The sequence below is a fragment of the Plecotus auritus genome, assembly GCF_963455305.1.
Source record: "Plecotus auritus genome assembly, chromosome: 13".
In the NCBI taxonomy this organism is placed as follows: Eukaryota; Metazoa; Chordata; class Mammalia; order Chiroptera; family Vespertilionidae; genus Plecotus; species Plecotus auritus.
Genome location: NC_137779.1, coordinates 10,989,678 through 11,007,375, shown reverse-complemented (window position 1 = coordinate 11,007,375; position 17,698 = coordinate 10,989,678). Strand labels below are relative to the sequence as shown.

The following is a 17,698-nucleotide window of genomic DNA, read 5'->3' as shown; positions in this document are numbered from 1 at the left end:
TGAGCATAGATGACTTTTATAATCAGAAAACACATTAAAAATTTATTTTATTTATTTTTTTGACCTTGTCATTGTAAATCATTTCAGGAGCCATTATCATTATGTAAACAATATAATCACCATTTCTAGGGTTGTTTTTTCTTTTTAACCCTCACCTGAGGATATGTTTTTATTGATTTGAGAGAGAGAAACCTTGATCAGTTGCCTCCTGTACTTGCCCTGACCAGGGATCGAACCACAGACTTTTGGTGTATGAAATGATGCTCCAACCAGCTGAGCCACCTGCAGGCTCTAGGGTTTTTTGTTTTTAATGTTTCATTTCTCCCAGAGTAAAACACCATTTGTTTGCTTATTTGTGTGTGTCTGGAAAGGAAAAATGATTATTTTGTGTGTTTTATTTAATTTCAATCTTTTTTTTTTTTTTTTTTTAGTGTTTAAAGTTTATTTGCATCCCCCACCCCCTCTCTTTGGCAGCCATCAGCTTGATTTCTGTGTCTATGGGTAAATTGTTTTTCTATTTTAAAAATACAAATGAGGTTCAGTTCTCTCGACCTGTAAGATTGTCTCATGCCTCTCGTTTTCCTGCATACAAAGTGGCTTTCACTCTTCCCCACAGAAGACAAAGGCCCCAGGAAGGGTTTTCCTTTAACCTTAACTTGTTTCTCATTACTAAAGTAATATGTGTCCCTAGTAAAAAAACATCAATTACAGAAATACAGTCTATTACTTAGTTCCTCCACCTTCCCCTCTCCCCTGTGTCACTCCTAAATTCAAAATGGGTATATTTTTAGCTTTTCTATGCACATACTTACCTGCTGTGTTTACTGTCTATGTACGTGTACGCTAACATATACCTCTAGTATTTCTTCTATTCCAAATCGCCACCACTGGTAAGCTACTCTTTTGACTTAACAGCCTCTTAGCAAAAAAGGCATTATAGAAGGCAGGTCTTCATTTCAAAATAATTGGAAGATACTTGGCTCTTAAAAATAAAAGAACCAGGATGCATACATATATTGCTTCTTCTTTATTGATAATTTATATACAAAAATGCACAGGTTACTGCAGTTTGATGAGTTTTGATATATACTGTGGTGTTTTTTGTTTGTTTGTGTTTTTTTTTTTAAAAAAAACCAACAACAACATAGGACCATACTTTATGCACTTTCCTGCAAGTCACTTTTTCCATTTAGCAATATATCTTGGGTATCTTTGCCCATCTGATAGCCTCCTCGCATTCCATCATTGTAACCGTATGATCATTTATTTCCCCAAACGCCTTCTGATGGACATCTGGGTTGTGTCCAATTCCTTTGCTGTTACAAACAGTGCAGCGAATCTCCTTGTGCATCTATCTTGGTGTCCTTGTGGGAGAATTTTCCATAGGTGGATTGTTATTGATGTCCAAGCACGATCGATTCAGAACGCTTCGCGGAGGATGCTCAGGAGATGGAATCTCTGTTCTCAGAAGGGCACAGCGAGGCAGACGTCAGCCTGCTCCTGCTTCCCCCCTTACGGTCCTGACCAGGGACCTCACCTCCACACCAGCCCCTCCCAAAGGTGAGGGATTCTGGGCAGAGCCCACCTGGTGCCCTTCCTCATCTTCCAGTTTTGTACCCAGGTGAAACTGTATCCATTCAGTCGGGCACCTTAGGGGTTTGCATTTATCAGAGGGATGCCAGCTCTGCTGTGGGCTCTGGCTCTGGGATACAATTGTGAATTGATGGCTCTGGCCCCCACACTGAGGCTGACATTCTAGTGGAGGGGATAACAAACAAGGAAACAAATAATGCAGAAAAGCCACAGTAGCCACTTCTCAACGCCTCATCTGGCTCACAGCCACGGTGGTGGGGACATCCTTAGGTACCCTGCCTTACAAATAGCCCTCCCAGCTCCAATTGGGAGTGGGGAAATTTCTCTTTGGAAGACCATCATATATTCCTATGTCTTGTGCAGTCTGCAGAGAAGTATGTTCCTCTCTCTCCATAGACCCAGGAAGGTTCTGGGATTAATGATTCCACAGAAGGAAACCCCAGGTTTTGTGGAGGCAGCAAAGATTAGTGAAAAGAGCCCGTGGTGAGGGGAAGATTATCCTGGATTTTTTTGGGGGGTGGGGGGAAGGCGATGTAATCATAAGGGTACTTATACCAGGGAAGCGGGAGGGTCATAGTGAGTAGGAGATAAGACAATGGGAGCAGAGGCTGTGTGGGGCCACGAGCCAAGGAATGTGGGCAGCTTCTAGAAGCTGGAAAGGGCAAGGAGGTGATTACCCCGGAATCTCCAGAAAACTCTGACCACCCATTTGGACATCTGACCTTCAGGCCTGTGAGATAATAAACCTGCATTGTTTGTTACAACTGCACTAGGAAACGAATACACCAGCCTGGCTAGTTACTGCTGTGTGACTCTAGACAAGCCGTTAACATCTCTGAGTCTCAGTCTGTTATCTATAAAGTGAGCATAATGATGCCTCTTCTCTGTGTATTTTTTAAAACAATTAGAGATAAAACATTGAAAGTGCCCACTTTAGTGCCTGGAGCATAATAATAGCCTTATTTGAACACCTTCTAAGAACACACACCATAAGCCAATGACAAAAAAAAAAAAAAAAAAAAAAAAAAAAAAAAAAAAAAAAGAAAGAAAGAAAGAAAAAGAAAGAAAGAAGGAAATAGAGATTTAGAATCAACAACAACAACAAAAAAATAAGTAAGGGCATAAATTCAATTCAGGAAGAAGATCACTCATATGTAAGCATTATGAATTTAAGAAATTCCCCCAGTTGAGCATTGATTTTTAGAGAGAGAGAGATTGGTTGCCTCCCAAATGAGCCCCAACTGGGGATAAAACCTACACCCAACCAACTGAGCCACCCCATTGCCTATTTATTTGCCAATATATTACGAAGATATACCTATATCAGGGAAGAGAGAGAGAGAGATCTCCTTTGTTTAAAAAACCTACATAGACTATCATTGTTTGGATATACCCTACTTAATTCATTTAACTAGTCTTCTATTCAAAGGCATCTGGATTGTTCTTAATATTTTGCTCTTACAATTCTGCGGTGAATAACCTTGCACATCGATCATTTTGCACAAGTCGAAACACCTCTATAGGGTACCTTTCCAGAAGAATTGCCATGTCAGAGAATATCTGCAGCATTTGTAATTTTGATAGATGTTGTCAAATTATGCACCCTAGGAGCCCTGCCACCAGCAGGGCTTGAGAATACCTTTCCCCACAGCCTCGCCAACAAAGCCCGTTATCCGCCTTTTGGATTTTTGCCAATCTGCCGGGGGAAATGGCATCTCAGTGTTGCTTTAATTTGCATTTCTCTTTTTGGAGCGAGATTTGAGCATCTTTGCAAATGCTTAAGAGTCATTTACATTTTCTTTTCTACCAACTGTCTATTCATTACCCTTGAACCATATTTCCATTGGATTGTCTTTTTATTGATTCCCTCATGCACCTTTGCTGAATAAACAAATGAATGAAATGAAATGAATTTAAATACAGGGCTCTGAATACCCTGGTTCAACATCCCAAATAAAACCCAGCAGAAGCAAGAATGGACTGGGCCTGGCTGTGGCTGTTCACTGTGCTCTTTGATAGAAAGCCCAGGACCTCACATTTCAGTACCAGCCCTGATGGACAGCTCTCCAGGAGGCTGTGGCTGCGATATTGAGGCCCAAGCAAGCAGCCTTCTGCAGCCAAGAGCTGAGAGTGTTTGGAGGCCTGCCTTGGTCCTTCGTGGTTGCTCAGTGGGGCTGGAGCAGGGTGGGGTCGTGTGCTTCCCAGGGCTCAGGAGACCTCATTCCTTCTCTGAGATGGGTGGTCAGGAGTGGACCTCTGTACTTTAAACACGAGATGAGCAGGTGGCAGGTGGACATCGAGTGTGACTATTAAGGAGGTGAATCTTGGCTCCCACCTGGATGGAAGGTGTACCAGCCTCACCTGATGTACCTTCCATGAACCACACACCTGCCTTGCTTTCAGCCAGAGTGGGCTTAGCACCAGTTCTTATGATCTTAGAGACAATGGTTATTTCTACCTGTCCTGCTGTTGACTAGCATCTTGCGCCTGGGGGGTGTCTCACTTGATCGTTCTCTGAATTCTCCAGCAGGGTCACAGCCACCGACGCCCTTCCTCCGGTGCCCACTGCGTCCCTCTGCTGCCCTCCAGCACAGCAGCCCGACAAGCCCCTGGATACCTCCCTCCCATGACCGGTAAGTCATCGATCGCTCCGAGAGCCAGCGGAGAGCAGCGTCTATTTAAAGAAGCACATGTTTCCAGTGCTGAGTCACATCGGGCTGGACCAGCTGGCCTGTGTCTGGGCTGCGTGGATGCTTATGGCGCAGCGGCCACTGCAGCCTGGCTCAGACTTTGGCAGCCACCCCAAGGGCTCTGAGCCGAGGTGCCCCGTTTATTCACAGGACGCCCAGGCTCCTCGCTCAGATAGAACTTGAGAATGGGATGGCTCCACCACAGTCCTGTCATTCTTAAAGGGAGGGAATTGAACAAGTTAAACTTGAAATCATTTTCAGTGTAACCTGCATATAATTAGGGTCCCCTGGGGCCCAGTCTTTGTTCTGTGTCAATTCAAAGAAATAACAATTTGTCAGAAAAATATAATTGACCACAATTCCATTTTTTGCTTGGTAGCTCAGAAGACCCCAAAGGTTGTGGTATGCTTGAGGGTGAAGGTGGGGGTCAACCTTAGGAGTACATTCTTCTTCATGAATTGGTTTGTTTGTTGTTTTCAGGTATAACTTGGATTCTTTTGACTTTAGATAAAAAGGTGTTTATCCTTGGTGAGGTTCTTATTTCTTCTTATTTTTAACTTTCTATCTTATTTTTAATTTTCCATACACTCATAGAGCAACACTACATGTGGTTGCAAATTAGAAGGTAGGAATGGATAGCAGGTTAAGATCCTCCCTCCCACATCTGTTATCTCGCCAGAGACACTGGCCACTTACAGTCTCTTATATATCCTTTCGCCTGTTAAAGCAAATTGGCTTTAACAGAAAAGATCTCTTTCACAACATAGTCTGGGTATTTGTCTTTTTAATTGTTTAACTGTGGGAAAATCCAAACATATACAGAAGCAAAGATGCATCCCTCTGTATGCATTGTTCACCTGAGCAATTATCAGCATACCGCCCTTGCTTTTCCAACTATATAGTACGCTTTGGGCCTTGTTCCATTCCAGTCGTGTAAACTCGCCTTGTTTCTTCTCCTGGTTGCTTAGTATCTATATATACAAAAGCCTAAGCTGGCCAACCCCCTGGCTGGCTGCCCCACCCCCAATCGGCCCAATCGCAGGCCAGGCTGAGGGACCCCCCCCCATGCACGAATCCGTGCACCGGGCCTCTAGTTCTATAATAATGATGGATGTCCCATGATTCAATTCACCAGTCTTCTATTGATGGACATTTATATTGTTTCCAGTTTTCCGTTACTATAAACAAATGCTGCAATGCATATTTTTTTAAAGCCATCTCTGAGTACATGTGTGGATAAATCCGTAAGAAGTTCCTGGAAGTGGAAATGCTGAGTCAGAGGCACATGCATTTAAATATTGATAAGGGCTGCCCAAATGGCCCACTAATGGAGCCGCATTCATTCCCACACTCGCTAATAGTACACGAGTGTGCTCATTTCCCCACATGCTCATCAGCATGATGTGTTACCACATTTTTTATCTTTAAAACACTTTCTTCTAGTTAGGTCTCCAGCGATATTTTTCAAACCCAGAAGGGAGATGCGTTTAGTAAGTTGTGAAGCCAGTTTAGTGGGTGGAATTCACCAGAGAACAGACTAGAACGTATCAGAGAATGCCACTTATGACAAAGGCAAGTGTTGCTCGTGAACCTCCGGCTTCAGGCGCGTATTTGTGTTCGCCTGTGTATATGGACGTGTTGTGATGTGAAACGTGGATCTTACCGTGGGTGTGGGTCTAACGAGTTTGAAAAGGTCCCCTTCCCCTTTCATCTCTGCTCCTGTCCTCAGAGAAAAATGTTCTGATGGAAACCCACCCCACGACGGGCACCCAACCCCACCTCGCCCCCTGCCAGGTGCGGACAGCTTCTGACAGGGCCTCCAGGAGGCGCTGCTGGGGACTGATTCACAGGGGGCACGGTCACTCTCAGGGCAGATGTGTCTTCTTTCTGGGGGGCTGTCCTGTGCATTACAGGACACTCAGACGCCTTGGCCCCAGACACTCTGGCCAGGAGCTTCTAGTCACCGCGATGCTGAAAATGGCCTTACTCACTTTTCTAAGCTCCCCTTAGGGGGGCTCTACCACCCCCAATGCAAAGCCTCACTGCCTTTCTGGGTCCTGGAAACAATGGCTATAGTTGGACTTGAACAACTTTTTGTCTCAGTCACCTTTGCTTTAAAAAGTCCTTCCGGCCTCACTCAGGGTCCGCTATGTCTTCTGTTTGGAACATTAAGCCCCCATTTCACCTGCGTGTGTGTGTGTCTGTGTGCGCGCGCGCACAGACACAACCTGGCCATTTCCCCTACTCATCCCTCAGGTCCAAGTGTCACTCATTTCGGGAGGTCCCCCTGTTAGAATCTGTCTCTTCCTCTGTCCACAATCACAATGCCTTTCTATTTCCCCTTATTTTGTGAATGACCTGACCCTCCATCTAGTGTTTATGCAACTCCCTGAGGACAGAGCCCCTGGTGGCCACCCCCCTCCGCCCCCGACAGGTGTATCCTGAGTGTGGTGTCTACTAGCGAGGAGGCACTCCACCGACATTTCTCGGAGGAGTGATTTGCCGTGTTCTCACTGAGTATCAGGAGAGGTACTGATGGGCCAGTGACCGTTTCCTAAGGGCACTAAACAAACCGTCTTCCTTCGGCTGCTGCAGCTCCGTGCCATCTGTGAAGTGATGGGGAAATCTGATGAATTGTCCCAGACAGGCCATCAGCCAGGGGCCCGGCAGGCGCAGAGGCACACCTGACCCAGGAAACGGGCACAGCAGCAAAGGGCTGCTTACCAAGAGAGGAAGTGGAAGTCGCAAGGCCCCCTGAAGTCCAGGCTCCTGGCTTCCATTGTTCGAAGCACGCCCAGGCCGGCACACAGCGAGGGGAGGGGGTGGGGGGGGGGGCGGGAATTGACCACTTCTTGGTGGACAGAGCTGCAAAGGCGTGTCGCAGTGTGAGCCCCATGGCAAGGGCTGTGGGTGCTGGGGAAGGCAGGATTAGGGCCATTTTTGCAGCCAGCCACACTCATCTCGTTATGCGGAGGTCACATTAGCCCTTACTTCTTAGACTTCTTGTGAGGATTCAGTAAGATCATGCACACACAGCAGTGATATGGAGCCAGGTTTGCAGGAGGCGCTCAGCAAATCTCAGCCATTGCCGCGGCCGCTGTTGTGATCATCAGTGTATCATTGTGATTGATTTGAATCCTCCTCACCGCTGGGCACCTGCTCAGTGCAGTTCTTAGGTTCAGATCCTCTGGTCAGATTGGCTCCTGCATGCCCGATCACCTTCCCTCTCCACAGAGGAGCAAGTCAGTTCGTGGAAAACTTCCGTGATTTCTCGCACAGATGCCACAGCGCATTAGTGTCCTTCGACCACTCGCTGTCAAGGCAGCCAGAGCAGAGATCTATTTAAAGAACACGTAGGTGCCTTTGCTGTTTGCCATCAAAGCCGGGCCAGGGATGGAGACACATCTGAGCTAGGCGGAAGGGTGCCGACAGGAGACAGACCTTCCGCCTGTCATCTGCCTCAACGCAGGAACGGGGAAGTAATTGCCCAGTGGAGTTTGGTCACCTCCTGTTCATTAAGGATGCCACCAGCTGCACGTCAAGGGCTTCTTGTTTATGTTTATTTCCAAAGGCGAGCGATCGAGCCTGGAGCTGGACGAGCCTCACCGGCTGCAATGTTGCTAAATGCCATGGTCCTGCTGACAGTGCCCCTGCTGGCCGCGCGATCCTGACATCGAGCTTCGAGAAAAGGGATCAGGGGGTCTTGGTTTTGTTGGGGTTCTTGTTTATTGCCAAGCAAAGAATGGCCAGGATGCTTTTCACCACGCAGGAGAAACCTCAGCAGCAGGCGCTATTATGGGGCTGACATCAGCCCTTCTTCCAAGGAGGAGGCACCAGCATTTGCAAAAAGCATCTCCGTGTGTAGGGAGAAGAGCAGAATGAATTTATTGATAGAATGCTCCATGACTTTTATTTTTTGAAAAGAGGGGAAATACCTTCTTTTGATCCCGTCTCCAAACAGAAGCAAAGCCAGCGATGAAATGTGTTTGTGATTCATCAGAAAGCAGATGGATTTTATTTCTCTTATTTTTAGAAGGTGGCTGTCGAGGTACTGGGTTCTGGCGAATGGCAGAGGGATTATATTTGGAAATCCTAATTGGGAGAGGCTTTCTTTAAAAAGCAGCCCAAAGCCACGCTGGCTCCCACAGCTGCTTCCTTGGTTCTTTCTTTCTTTATCTCCAATCCTTCCGACACCCCGAAAGTAGTTCACACATAGAATGAAAAGAATCTATTCTGCCCATCCTTGATGTTTACATGACTTTGTAGTTCCTCTCCGGCAGCCCCTATCTCATCCTCTGGTCCTCACTTTGAAGAATGGTGTCAGAGGAAAATGTTAAAGTTAATGTTTTGTAGTTGAGAAACTCAACTCCAATAAACTAAAGCAAAAACAACAAACAAACAAACAAAACCATTTATTGATTGACCTGGAAAAGTGCAGGAGCTTCAGGCATGGCTGGATCCAGGTGCTCAACTAATGGCAGAAATCATTTTCTTACAACGCTCTCTCTTTTGCATAAACTTCAGTCTCAGGCTAGAGGAGGGCAACGATGCTCCAGGCGTACGTTACACCGGCTTAGCAACCCCAGTCTGAAAGGTATACCTCCTTCCTAAGAGCACTAGCAATGGGGACCTCATGGGCTTGCATCGGTCACTTGCCTTGCTTGGTACCAAACAGTGTGGCCAAGGGCACAAAACAGATGGATTGGTCAGGTGTGGGCATGTGCCAGCTCCGGAGTCGAGGGAGGCAACGACTTCACTCGGACTTCACGGGCCAGCTACGGGGGAAGGATGGCTGACACAAAGGGCAACGGGCATGGAAGTGTGTCCCGACCCCAGCAAAGGCAAAAGATGACCTTTGCGATAATGTGCTAAGTCTGGGTCCTCCCGGAAGCACACACCGAGACGGGACAAAATGTGCGAGGACTGGATTAGGGAAACACTTACGGGAGAACATAGGAAGAGAGCCAGGAAGGCTTGGAGAGCCACCCGACCCCGAGCGAAGGGGGAGGGAAGGAGCTTGGCTGGGAGCATCCTCGGTTTCCGTTCAGTCTGAGGAAGGTGCAGCAGGTGTCAGGAGTCCTCTGGCCGCGGTGTCTGCCAGAGGGGTCCCGCGTCGCCCGCGTTCGAATATCTCGCTGCACCGGTTATGGGCTGGGAGCAGCCCGTGGGAAGTGTGGCCTTGTTTGCACCGGTGGGTTTTCGAGCGTAGCAGCTGGGGCCCTCCATCAGTTAAGCTTCCTGTAGCTGGAAGTCTGCGAGGCACATTCTCAGGGCTGCCACAGATAACAGCTCATCTTTCTAAAGCATCTGGTCGATTCCAAGGTGCTGCCACAGCTCGTATCCCTTCAATGCAAGTAACAGTGTCATCACCTCCCCCCATTTTATAGATGGGGAAGGTGAGGTAGGAGAGGTAATGATGTGTCCCAAGCCACCCCACTAGCAGTGAAGAGCTGGGACTCAGAACCTGACCTTCACCTACCTACCTATCATACCCCCCTGCACTGGGTGGAATAGCATCCCCCCAAATTCATAACCACCTGGAACCTCAGAATGTAACCTTATTTAGAAGTAGGGTCTCTGTAGATATAGTTAGTTAGGTTAAGATGAGGTCCTACTGGATTAGGGTGGGCCCCAAATTCAGTAGAACTGGTGTCCTTCTAAGAAGAGATGAAGACACGGATACAGATGCAGCAGAGGGAAGAGTACCATGTGACGGTGGAGGCAGAAACTGGAGTGATGCAGCCACAAGCCAAGGAGTGTCGGCAACCACCAGCAGCATGGAGAGAGGCATGGAGCAGACTCTTCCCTAGAGCCTTCAGGAGAGAGCATGGCCCTGTTGACACCTTGACTTTGGACTTCTAGCCTCCAACGCTGAGGGGATAACTGTTGTTTTAGCCATCCACTGGGTGGTAGTTTGTTACAGCAGCTCCAGGAAACTGATACGCCCTCTTAAAAGCACCTGCCATCCCCCCTGGTTCTTCTCTCTGTCTGTGCTACCTGACCCTTCCCAGGACCCAGCCCCATGGGCACTGCTGAGTGGATAAATCCAGAACCCCGGAGCCTGTGGTCAGATAGCAGAGGCATAGAGATGCTGAGCCAAGGAGACTCGGGTCATATGCAAACCAAGGAAAGTGGCCGAGACATTGTCATGTTGATAGCAGGTACCCCCAGATGTGATGTGATGAGAAGGGCGTTTCACCTCTATGGGATGCTCTCCCCAAACCCACGACGCAGCCTGATCATGAGAATCATCAGACAAGCCCAAACGGGGGCGGGGGGGACCTTCTACCAATGACCTGACCAGGACTCTTCAAAGTGTCAAGGTCATGAACTAGGAAAAGACTGAGAAACTGTCACAGATTGGAGGAGACTGAGACGTGATGACTGCCTGCAACCTCAGGCCCCGGCACAACCAGAAAGACACGAGTGAAATCCGAACGGAGGCAGTTAATAGCGTTGTCCCCATGTTAACTTCTTAGTTTTGACAACTGTGCTGTGGAATTGTAAGATGTTGACATTAGGAGAAGATGAATGAAGGGTATGTGAGGACTCACAGCTTTTCTGAAAATCTGAAATCATTACAGAATAAAAAGGCTATTTAGAGAGAGAGAGAGAGAGAGAGAGAGAGACAGACACACAGACACAGACACAAGAGACAGAGAAGCAAAACAAAGAAAATACCATGGGGCCGGGGAGAAACGTGATGTATGATGGACCAAATCATATCACATCTGGCTAAATTTCATAGCCTGTCCTTGGCTACATCTCCCCATCCATCATTTATGTACCCATCCATCCAACAATTTTTATTGAGCACATTTGTATATTATATACTCTCAGGTTCTGGGGATACAGCTGTGACAGACTATCAGGTGTTTGATCTCATGGGACTTACATTGTAGTAAGAGAAACAGACTATCTACCCATCAATCAATCATCTATCCATTCTAAATGAATGCTAAATTATCAGATGATGGTATGTGCTGTGCAGAAAACTAGATAGGCAACGAGGGGGACTTGGCCAGAGAAGGCCTCGCTGAGAAAGTGACTTGAGCTGGGAGCCGAATGACCAGAAGGAAGCCTGCCATGCAAAGAGCAGGAGGGATGCAGTCTAGGCAGAGCCACTGGTGCAAAGGCCCTGAGGTGGCAACAAGCTTGGGTGTTTGAAAGGCCCGAGGCTGGAGCACAGCGAGAGGGGGAAGGTGGTGGGAGATGAGGGCAGAGGCATGGCTGGGAGAGGCGGGGGGACGTAGGGCCTACATCATCGACTTGGCTCCTTCCTGTGTTTCGACCCCCTTTGGTCCCTAGGAACATCAGGGGAAGTAGATCCTCTTGCATCTTTTTACGGGGGTGGGACGGAGAGGCTCAGCACCTCTCTTCCCTTTCCCTGAAAGGAATTATGGGAGTATCAGGATAGGCCAATGAGGAGAAACAGTTTCGTGCTTTGATGCGCCTCAAGGCTGACTTGAGAACGACGTGTACACTCTTACGAAAAGCACCCCCTGGGTCTTACCAGGTCTCCTGTGCTAGGGAGGGCGAGCGCCAGGTTCCCGGGCGTGCCGTCTGAGTGAGCAGGCATGTTGCGTGAGGCTGCAGCTTTCGGGCCATCAGGGCTGGGGCAGGAGACTGGCCGCTGATCTCCCCCTGCACAAGTGTCACTTCCTGTCTTTTCTCCAAGTCTCCTCTTCCATGAGGTTCTGGCCAATGGGAGGGGCCCTGGGTGAATGGGGCACCTGATTTCTTTCAGCGCAGTTTCTATGCCGTTTTCAGGCTGTGGTGGTGATGGTGGGAGGCCCCGTGAGCTAGAGGCATCCACGTCAGAGAAAGAAACTTTGATCTCTGGCAAAAAAAAAAAACCCCCACAACGGTGCCCCTTCCCATGCACGCAGTCACCCGTTGATTTATCAGGTACTGATTTGGAAGTAGTTCTGTGCCAGGCACTGTGTCAGGTACCCGAAGACAGATGTGGTCCCCGGGCCTCTAGCAGGGACCTCCTGGGACGGAGACCTAGTCCAGGTGCTTCTAACCTGGTGTGTAGAGACCAGCATCTGGATGATGCCGAATCCTGTTTCAGGCTTACACTGAGACTGTCCCGGCCCCCCCCCCACCCCCTCCCCTGGAGTGGAATATACCACAGTCAATTTAAACGACCCCCTATTGTTGGACATGTAGGTTGTGTCCCATTTGTCATTATGAGAAGCAAGGCCGGGACGATAATCTTTGTACAAACGCCTAATTGTTTCCTTAGGTTACGTTCCTGGAGAGACCCCATGGGTGGAGTAGTAAGTGGGTGTGTATCATTTCTAAGGTTTGGGGCACACAGTGCCAGATCGCCCTCCAGGAAGTTCTATGCCAGCTTACCTTGCCGCCTGGATCAGCGGGTCTGATGCCTGGGCTGCCGCCTGGCAGGCGTGTGTCCGCAGCACTTTCCCCGCCTCGCCACATGGCAGCCTCTGCCTCTCCTAGCCTGCTGGGGCTCTGTCGTGTCATGCTAGAATTACATAAGTGAGTGTGATGCCGAGAAATCTCCCAGGTGGGAATACGCTCCCCAGATGTGGGAGGCGGGAGGGAGAAACGCTCGGGGCGCTGAGAGGTGGGTCACGTGGCATGCCCTTACCCCCCGCCCCCCACTTCCCGGGTCTCCCGTGGAAGTAACCTGGCTCCGTCTCTCCCCACCTCACACATGTGACAGAAATAAGCTTCCTCTGCACAGGATGTTTTAGAGCTCTTGTCACTCTTTGGTGAGTTGGGGGCCTTTTTCTCTCTCTCCTGGTGGCCTGGAGCATGGAGGGGTGGAGTCTTACTTCAGTATCCCCAGCATCTGCCTAGTGATAAAAAATGAACAAAATGCGAATAAGAATCACAGTAATGGTAAGAGTAACAGCTAATGTGTTGAGCACTTACTCTGTGGCAAGCATTTCACAGGCTGTATCGAGCCCTTTTCATATTTTATCTCTTCGAAGGAGCCCCATAAATGAATGATGTAAGTGTTATTACCCCCATTTCACAGATGAAGATGCTGAGGCTCAGAGAGGTGAAGTGACTTGCCCAAGGTCACACAGCCTGTGAGTGGCATTCAAGCCAGTTTCTTTCAGTCATTCTGCTGGGTGCTTGGCGAGCATTTAAGGCACCAAATGAGGAGCAAGCGTTCCCTCTGATCCTTCCCCAACACTAGCTAATGACCGGAAGACATGGACACATATCCATCCTGGCAGCATTGAGGAATCTGGTTTATTCATTTCCAGGGAAAGCCAGACCGGGGGTTTGAGAGGGTCATCTTGGAGGAGTGCTTTGCAGGACCTACTTCTCCTTACCCCCCCCACCCCCCCACCTCCAGTTTCAGTGGGAATCATCCCTTTCCCATCAGAGCTTCAAGCTCCTTTTGAAAATGTAGATTCTTCCAGCAAATGCCAGCCCCCTCCCTCCTTAACACCTTGGTGGGTGTTAGGACACCTGAGCTTTTTGCTCAAGCTGCTCTTCCTCTTTCCACTCATTCTCTCCACTGTCCAGCTCTGATCCCCTCTCCAGGCAGCTTCCTGGCCTCGCCTGCTCCCGCGGCTCTCTCCCTGTGGCCGGCAGGCCCGGCGCTGATGGTCTGTGATGACGGCTAGCCCAGGTCCCCCTAAAATTGTTTAGAGAGAGCAGCATTGTGAAGACACGGGGCTCCTTGTGGAATCCCATCATCTACCGACATATCCCATTTCTGATAAACATGCAATCGCGGTGGCCAGCTGCCCCTTCCTGAGATCACAGTAAGATAAAGATACAAGCATCCAAAGCCCCAAGAATAATCCACTGGTTTGGCAGTGCCCGAACATCCCCTTTGTCCTGGGCTCTGCGAACTCGGAGATACACGGGACGGAGCTGTGTTCTTGGACTGTCCGGTCTGAAGGGGGAACCGGTTACCGTGCAGGTTGGCCCAGCGGAGGGTTGGGCTGTGTTGGAGGAGCTCAGATGAGGGGCAGACATGCGGTCAGCCTTCAGTAAGTGCCATTTGTCTGTCACAGACCAGAGGCAGCTTGTGGAGGGGCCTGGGAGAGGGAAGACCCCGTTCCCTTCCTTTATCTTCTTGGCATCTGGTACCAAGCAACTGGGGAGCTGCCCCTGGGAGATGCAGTTGCTAAGGGGCGGGGCTGAGGTGAAGCCAGCGCACCTAGGGGCCTGGCGTCAGGGAAGATGCTGCTGCCGAGGTCCTGGACATCGAAGGAGAAAAATCAGGCGTATCCTCGCCCTGCCTTACATCAGCGGGAGTGCATTTGCGGGGAGGAAAACAGGATGTCACCACTGGCAATGCAATGCCATATTTTTTGAATGCACTTGAAAATAAATACGTAACATTTGAGTCTTAAAACAATGCTTGCACCTGACATCATTTTCTGTATCTCGGCAGAACATGTGCCATTCTTTGGGGAGCTCTTCTCTTTAATATTACTGCTATGAATAATAATTATAATACAATAGCAACAATAAAAAAATGAAGATGAGACACATGGGACTTCCTATATGCTAGGCACGGTTCTAAGTGCTTTTGTATGTGTTAGCTACTGTGATTCTACTGACAACCATATGTGGAGGTATTATTTGTATCCCCCACTTCACAGATGGCAACACTGAGGCACAGAGATGTTTAGTTACTTCCGCCAGGCCACACAGTTCGTGTGCGTAAGAGCCAGATTGGAACCTCGGCAGCCTTGCCCTACACCTGGCCTTTTAAACATTTCTCATACTGTCTGCCGACTCTCCTTCCTCCAGCACCTATGGACGTTTTTTTAAAAAATATATATTTTTATTGATTTCATAGAGGAAAGGAGAGAGAGAAACATCAATGAAGAGAATCAATGATCGGCTGCCTCCTGCACGCCCCCCACTGGGGATTGAGCCTGCAACTTGGGCATGTGCCCTTGACCGGAATCAAACCCGGGACCCTTCAGTCTGCAGGCTGATGCTCTATCCACTGAGCCAAACCATCCAGGGCGGACATTTCAGGCTGAATGCTTATCTAGGCTCCTGGAGCAGTGGTTCTCAACCTTTCTAATGCCGCGACCCTTTAATACAGTTCCTCATGTTGTGGTGACCCCCAACCATAAAATTATTTTCATTGCTACTTCATAACTGTAATTTTGCTACTGTTATGAATCGTAATGTAAATATCTGTGTTTTCCGATGGTCTTAGGTTCTACAGCGACCCACAGGTTGAGAACCGCTGCTGCAGAGCCTAAGCACAACATGAGGAATGTATTAAAGGGTCGCGGCATTAGAAAGGTTGAGAACCACTGTCTTGGAGGAAGAAGGGAGACTGGTTAAGCACCCGCACACAGTAGGTGCTTAATAAATGGTAGTTGCTCTTCATTATTTCGAGTATACAACTCTTGTTCACATCCATTAGCTCATCGAAACGTCCTGGGCTCACTGGTTGGTGGAGGGGGAAGGTGTTATAGTCCCATTTTACAGATGAGGAAACCGAGGCTCAGAGCATGCAAGTGACATACATATTCAAGGTCACACAGCTGGTGAATGGGGGAGCCAGGAATGGAGCTCAGCGCTCCAGAATGCAAGTCCTAGCACCGAATTGACTGATTAATAAATAATACCGGTTGACTTGTCTTAAAAGCGTGTCCTGCCAAGTCCTGTAGCATCTTCTCTGTAATTACTCCATTTTCTCCTGCGGGGGCTAATGAGCTTCCTTAAGACTTGCTCCTTTCCCAGTGGGAAGGGGTCTGTCAGGACACAGGCCAGTCTTGGGGACTCAGCCATTCTCTCTCTATTTTGCTTTCTCTTTCTCTCTTTTTCTTGCTCTCCCGTGTCTCTGCTGCATTTATTTGTTTTGTCTTTGACAGATCCCCTGGGAGGAGCTGTGCTCCTGTGACATTTCTTCTCTTTTGTGTTCCTGATGATAGCATTTCCCTGGAGGCTCTTAAAAGAGAAGGTTGGAGCGAATAAAGCGCAGCTTGCCTGGCAATGCCATCCAGCCACAGAGCCTGGTGGCCGGGCAAAAGCTTGGAGCATGCGTCCTTGCTCTTCAGGCCCCCTTCTGTGTGGACATGTGTGCAGGTGCACATGCACAGGTACACACACATGCACATGCACACTGTATTGTAGGACAGGCTGTGATATGGTTGAAACATTGGCTCCTCTGGCCAAGAGGGAGCTCATGATCCCTAAGGCTGAGCTGCTATGAGATGATCCCTAAGGCTTCTCATCATAGGCTCCTCTGCAGAGTTGCTGTATCAGTTTCCCACGGCCCCTGTAACAAATAACAAACAACAAGTTTAGTGGCTTAAAGTAACCCAGGTTTATTATCTGCAGTTCTGGAGTCAGAAGTCCTAAAATCAAGGTGTTGTCATGGCTGCATTCCTTCCGGAGGCTCTAGGGGGAAATCTGTTTGCTTTGTCAGCTTCTGGAGGCTGCCTGCATTCCTTGGCTTGTGGCTACTTCCCTCCATCTTCAAGGCCAGCAACATGATCTCTCTCTCTCCCTCTCTCCCTCTCTCTCTCTCTCTCTCTCTCTCTCTCTCTCTCTCTCTCTCTCTCTCTCCTTCTCCCTCTCTCCTTCCCTTCTTCCCTCTTCCTCTCCTTCCTTCCCTCTCCCCCTCTTTCCCTCCCTCTCCCCCCACACACTTCATCATCACCTCTCCTCTCTGACCTCGGTGCCCCCTTTTTTCCCTTATAAGGGTTCTTGTGATCACACTGGGCCCCTCCAGGTAACTCAGGGTAATCTCTTTATCTCAAGATCCTTAACTTAATCATATCTGTAAAGTCTCATTTGCCATGTAAGGTAATATATTCACAATATCTTGGGATTAGAATATGGACATCCTTTGAGGCCATTTTTCTGTCCCACTTGCCAAGTGAAATGGGGACTTCTTTGTGTGCGACATTCCTTCTTTTGGGGCCATCTCAGTACCCATCTCTCCGGGAGACAGTACAGCACAATGGGCCCTGAAGCAAACTGCTTAGATCACACCCTGCCATCCCCTCTCTTCCTAGCTGTGTTACCTTGGGCAAGTCACCCAACCTCTCTGTGTCTGATTTCCTCATCTATAAGATGAGCGAATAATGTAACACAACTTAATTGCACTGTGATGTCATGGAAAGTACTGGGGTGACAAAGCATATTGTTCATGTGGTGAACAATAAGCACCAACAATAAATGGGAGAGACCATTATAAGTAGGGGTCTATTTAGCATAATGGTTAGAAACTCAGAGGGCCTCGGTTCCAATCCCAGTCTCACCACTTATGAACAAAGTGGCCTCAGGCTATTTGCTTTAGGTGTCTGAGTCTGTTCTCTCAGTTGTTAAAATGAAAATAAACAATGAGCCCGAACAGCATGGCTCAGTGGTTGAGCCTCGACCTATGAACCAGGAGGACATGGTTTGATTCCTGGTTGGGGCATATGCCCGGGTTGCGGGCTCGG

At 48.6% G+C, this 17,698-nt stretch overlaps 1 protein-coding gene across 2 annotated transcripts in view; it reads left to right on the top strand.

Annotated features, from left to right (window-relative positions):
• RPH3A (rabphilin 3A) overlaps window positions 1-17,698 on the top strand; it is a 150,619-nt gene that overhangs the window by 65,867 nt on the left and 67,054 nt on the right. For both annotated transcript variants that reach the window (XM_080650258.1, XM_080650257.1), the window contains exon 2: window positions 4,121-4,226. The gene's annotated coding sequence lies outside the window, so the exon portion shown is untranslated. The remainder of the gene's footprint in view (window positions 1-4,120; window positions 4,227-17,698) is intronic.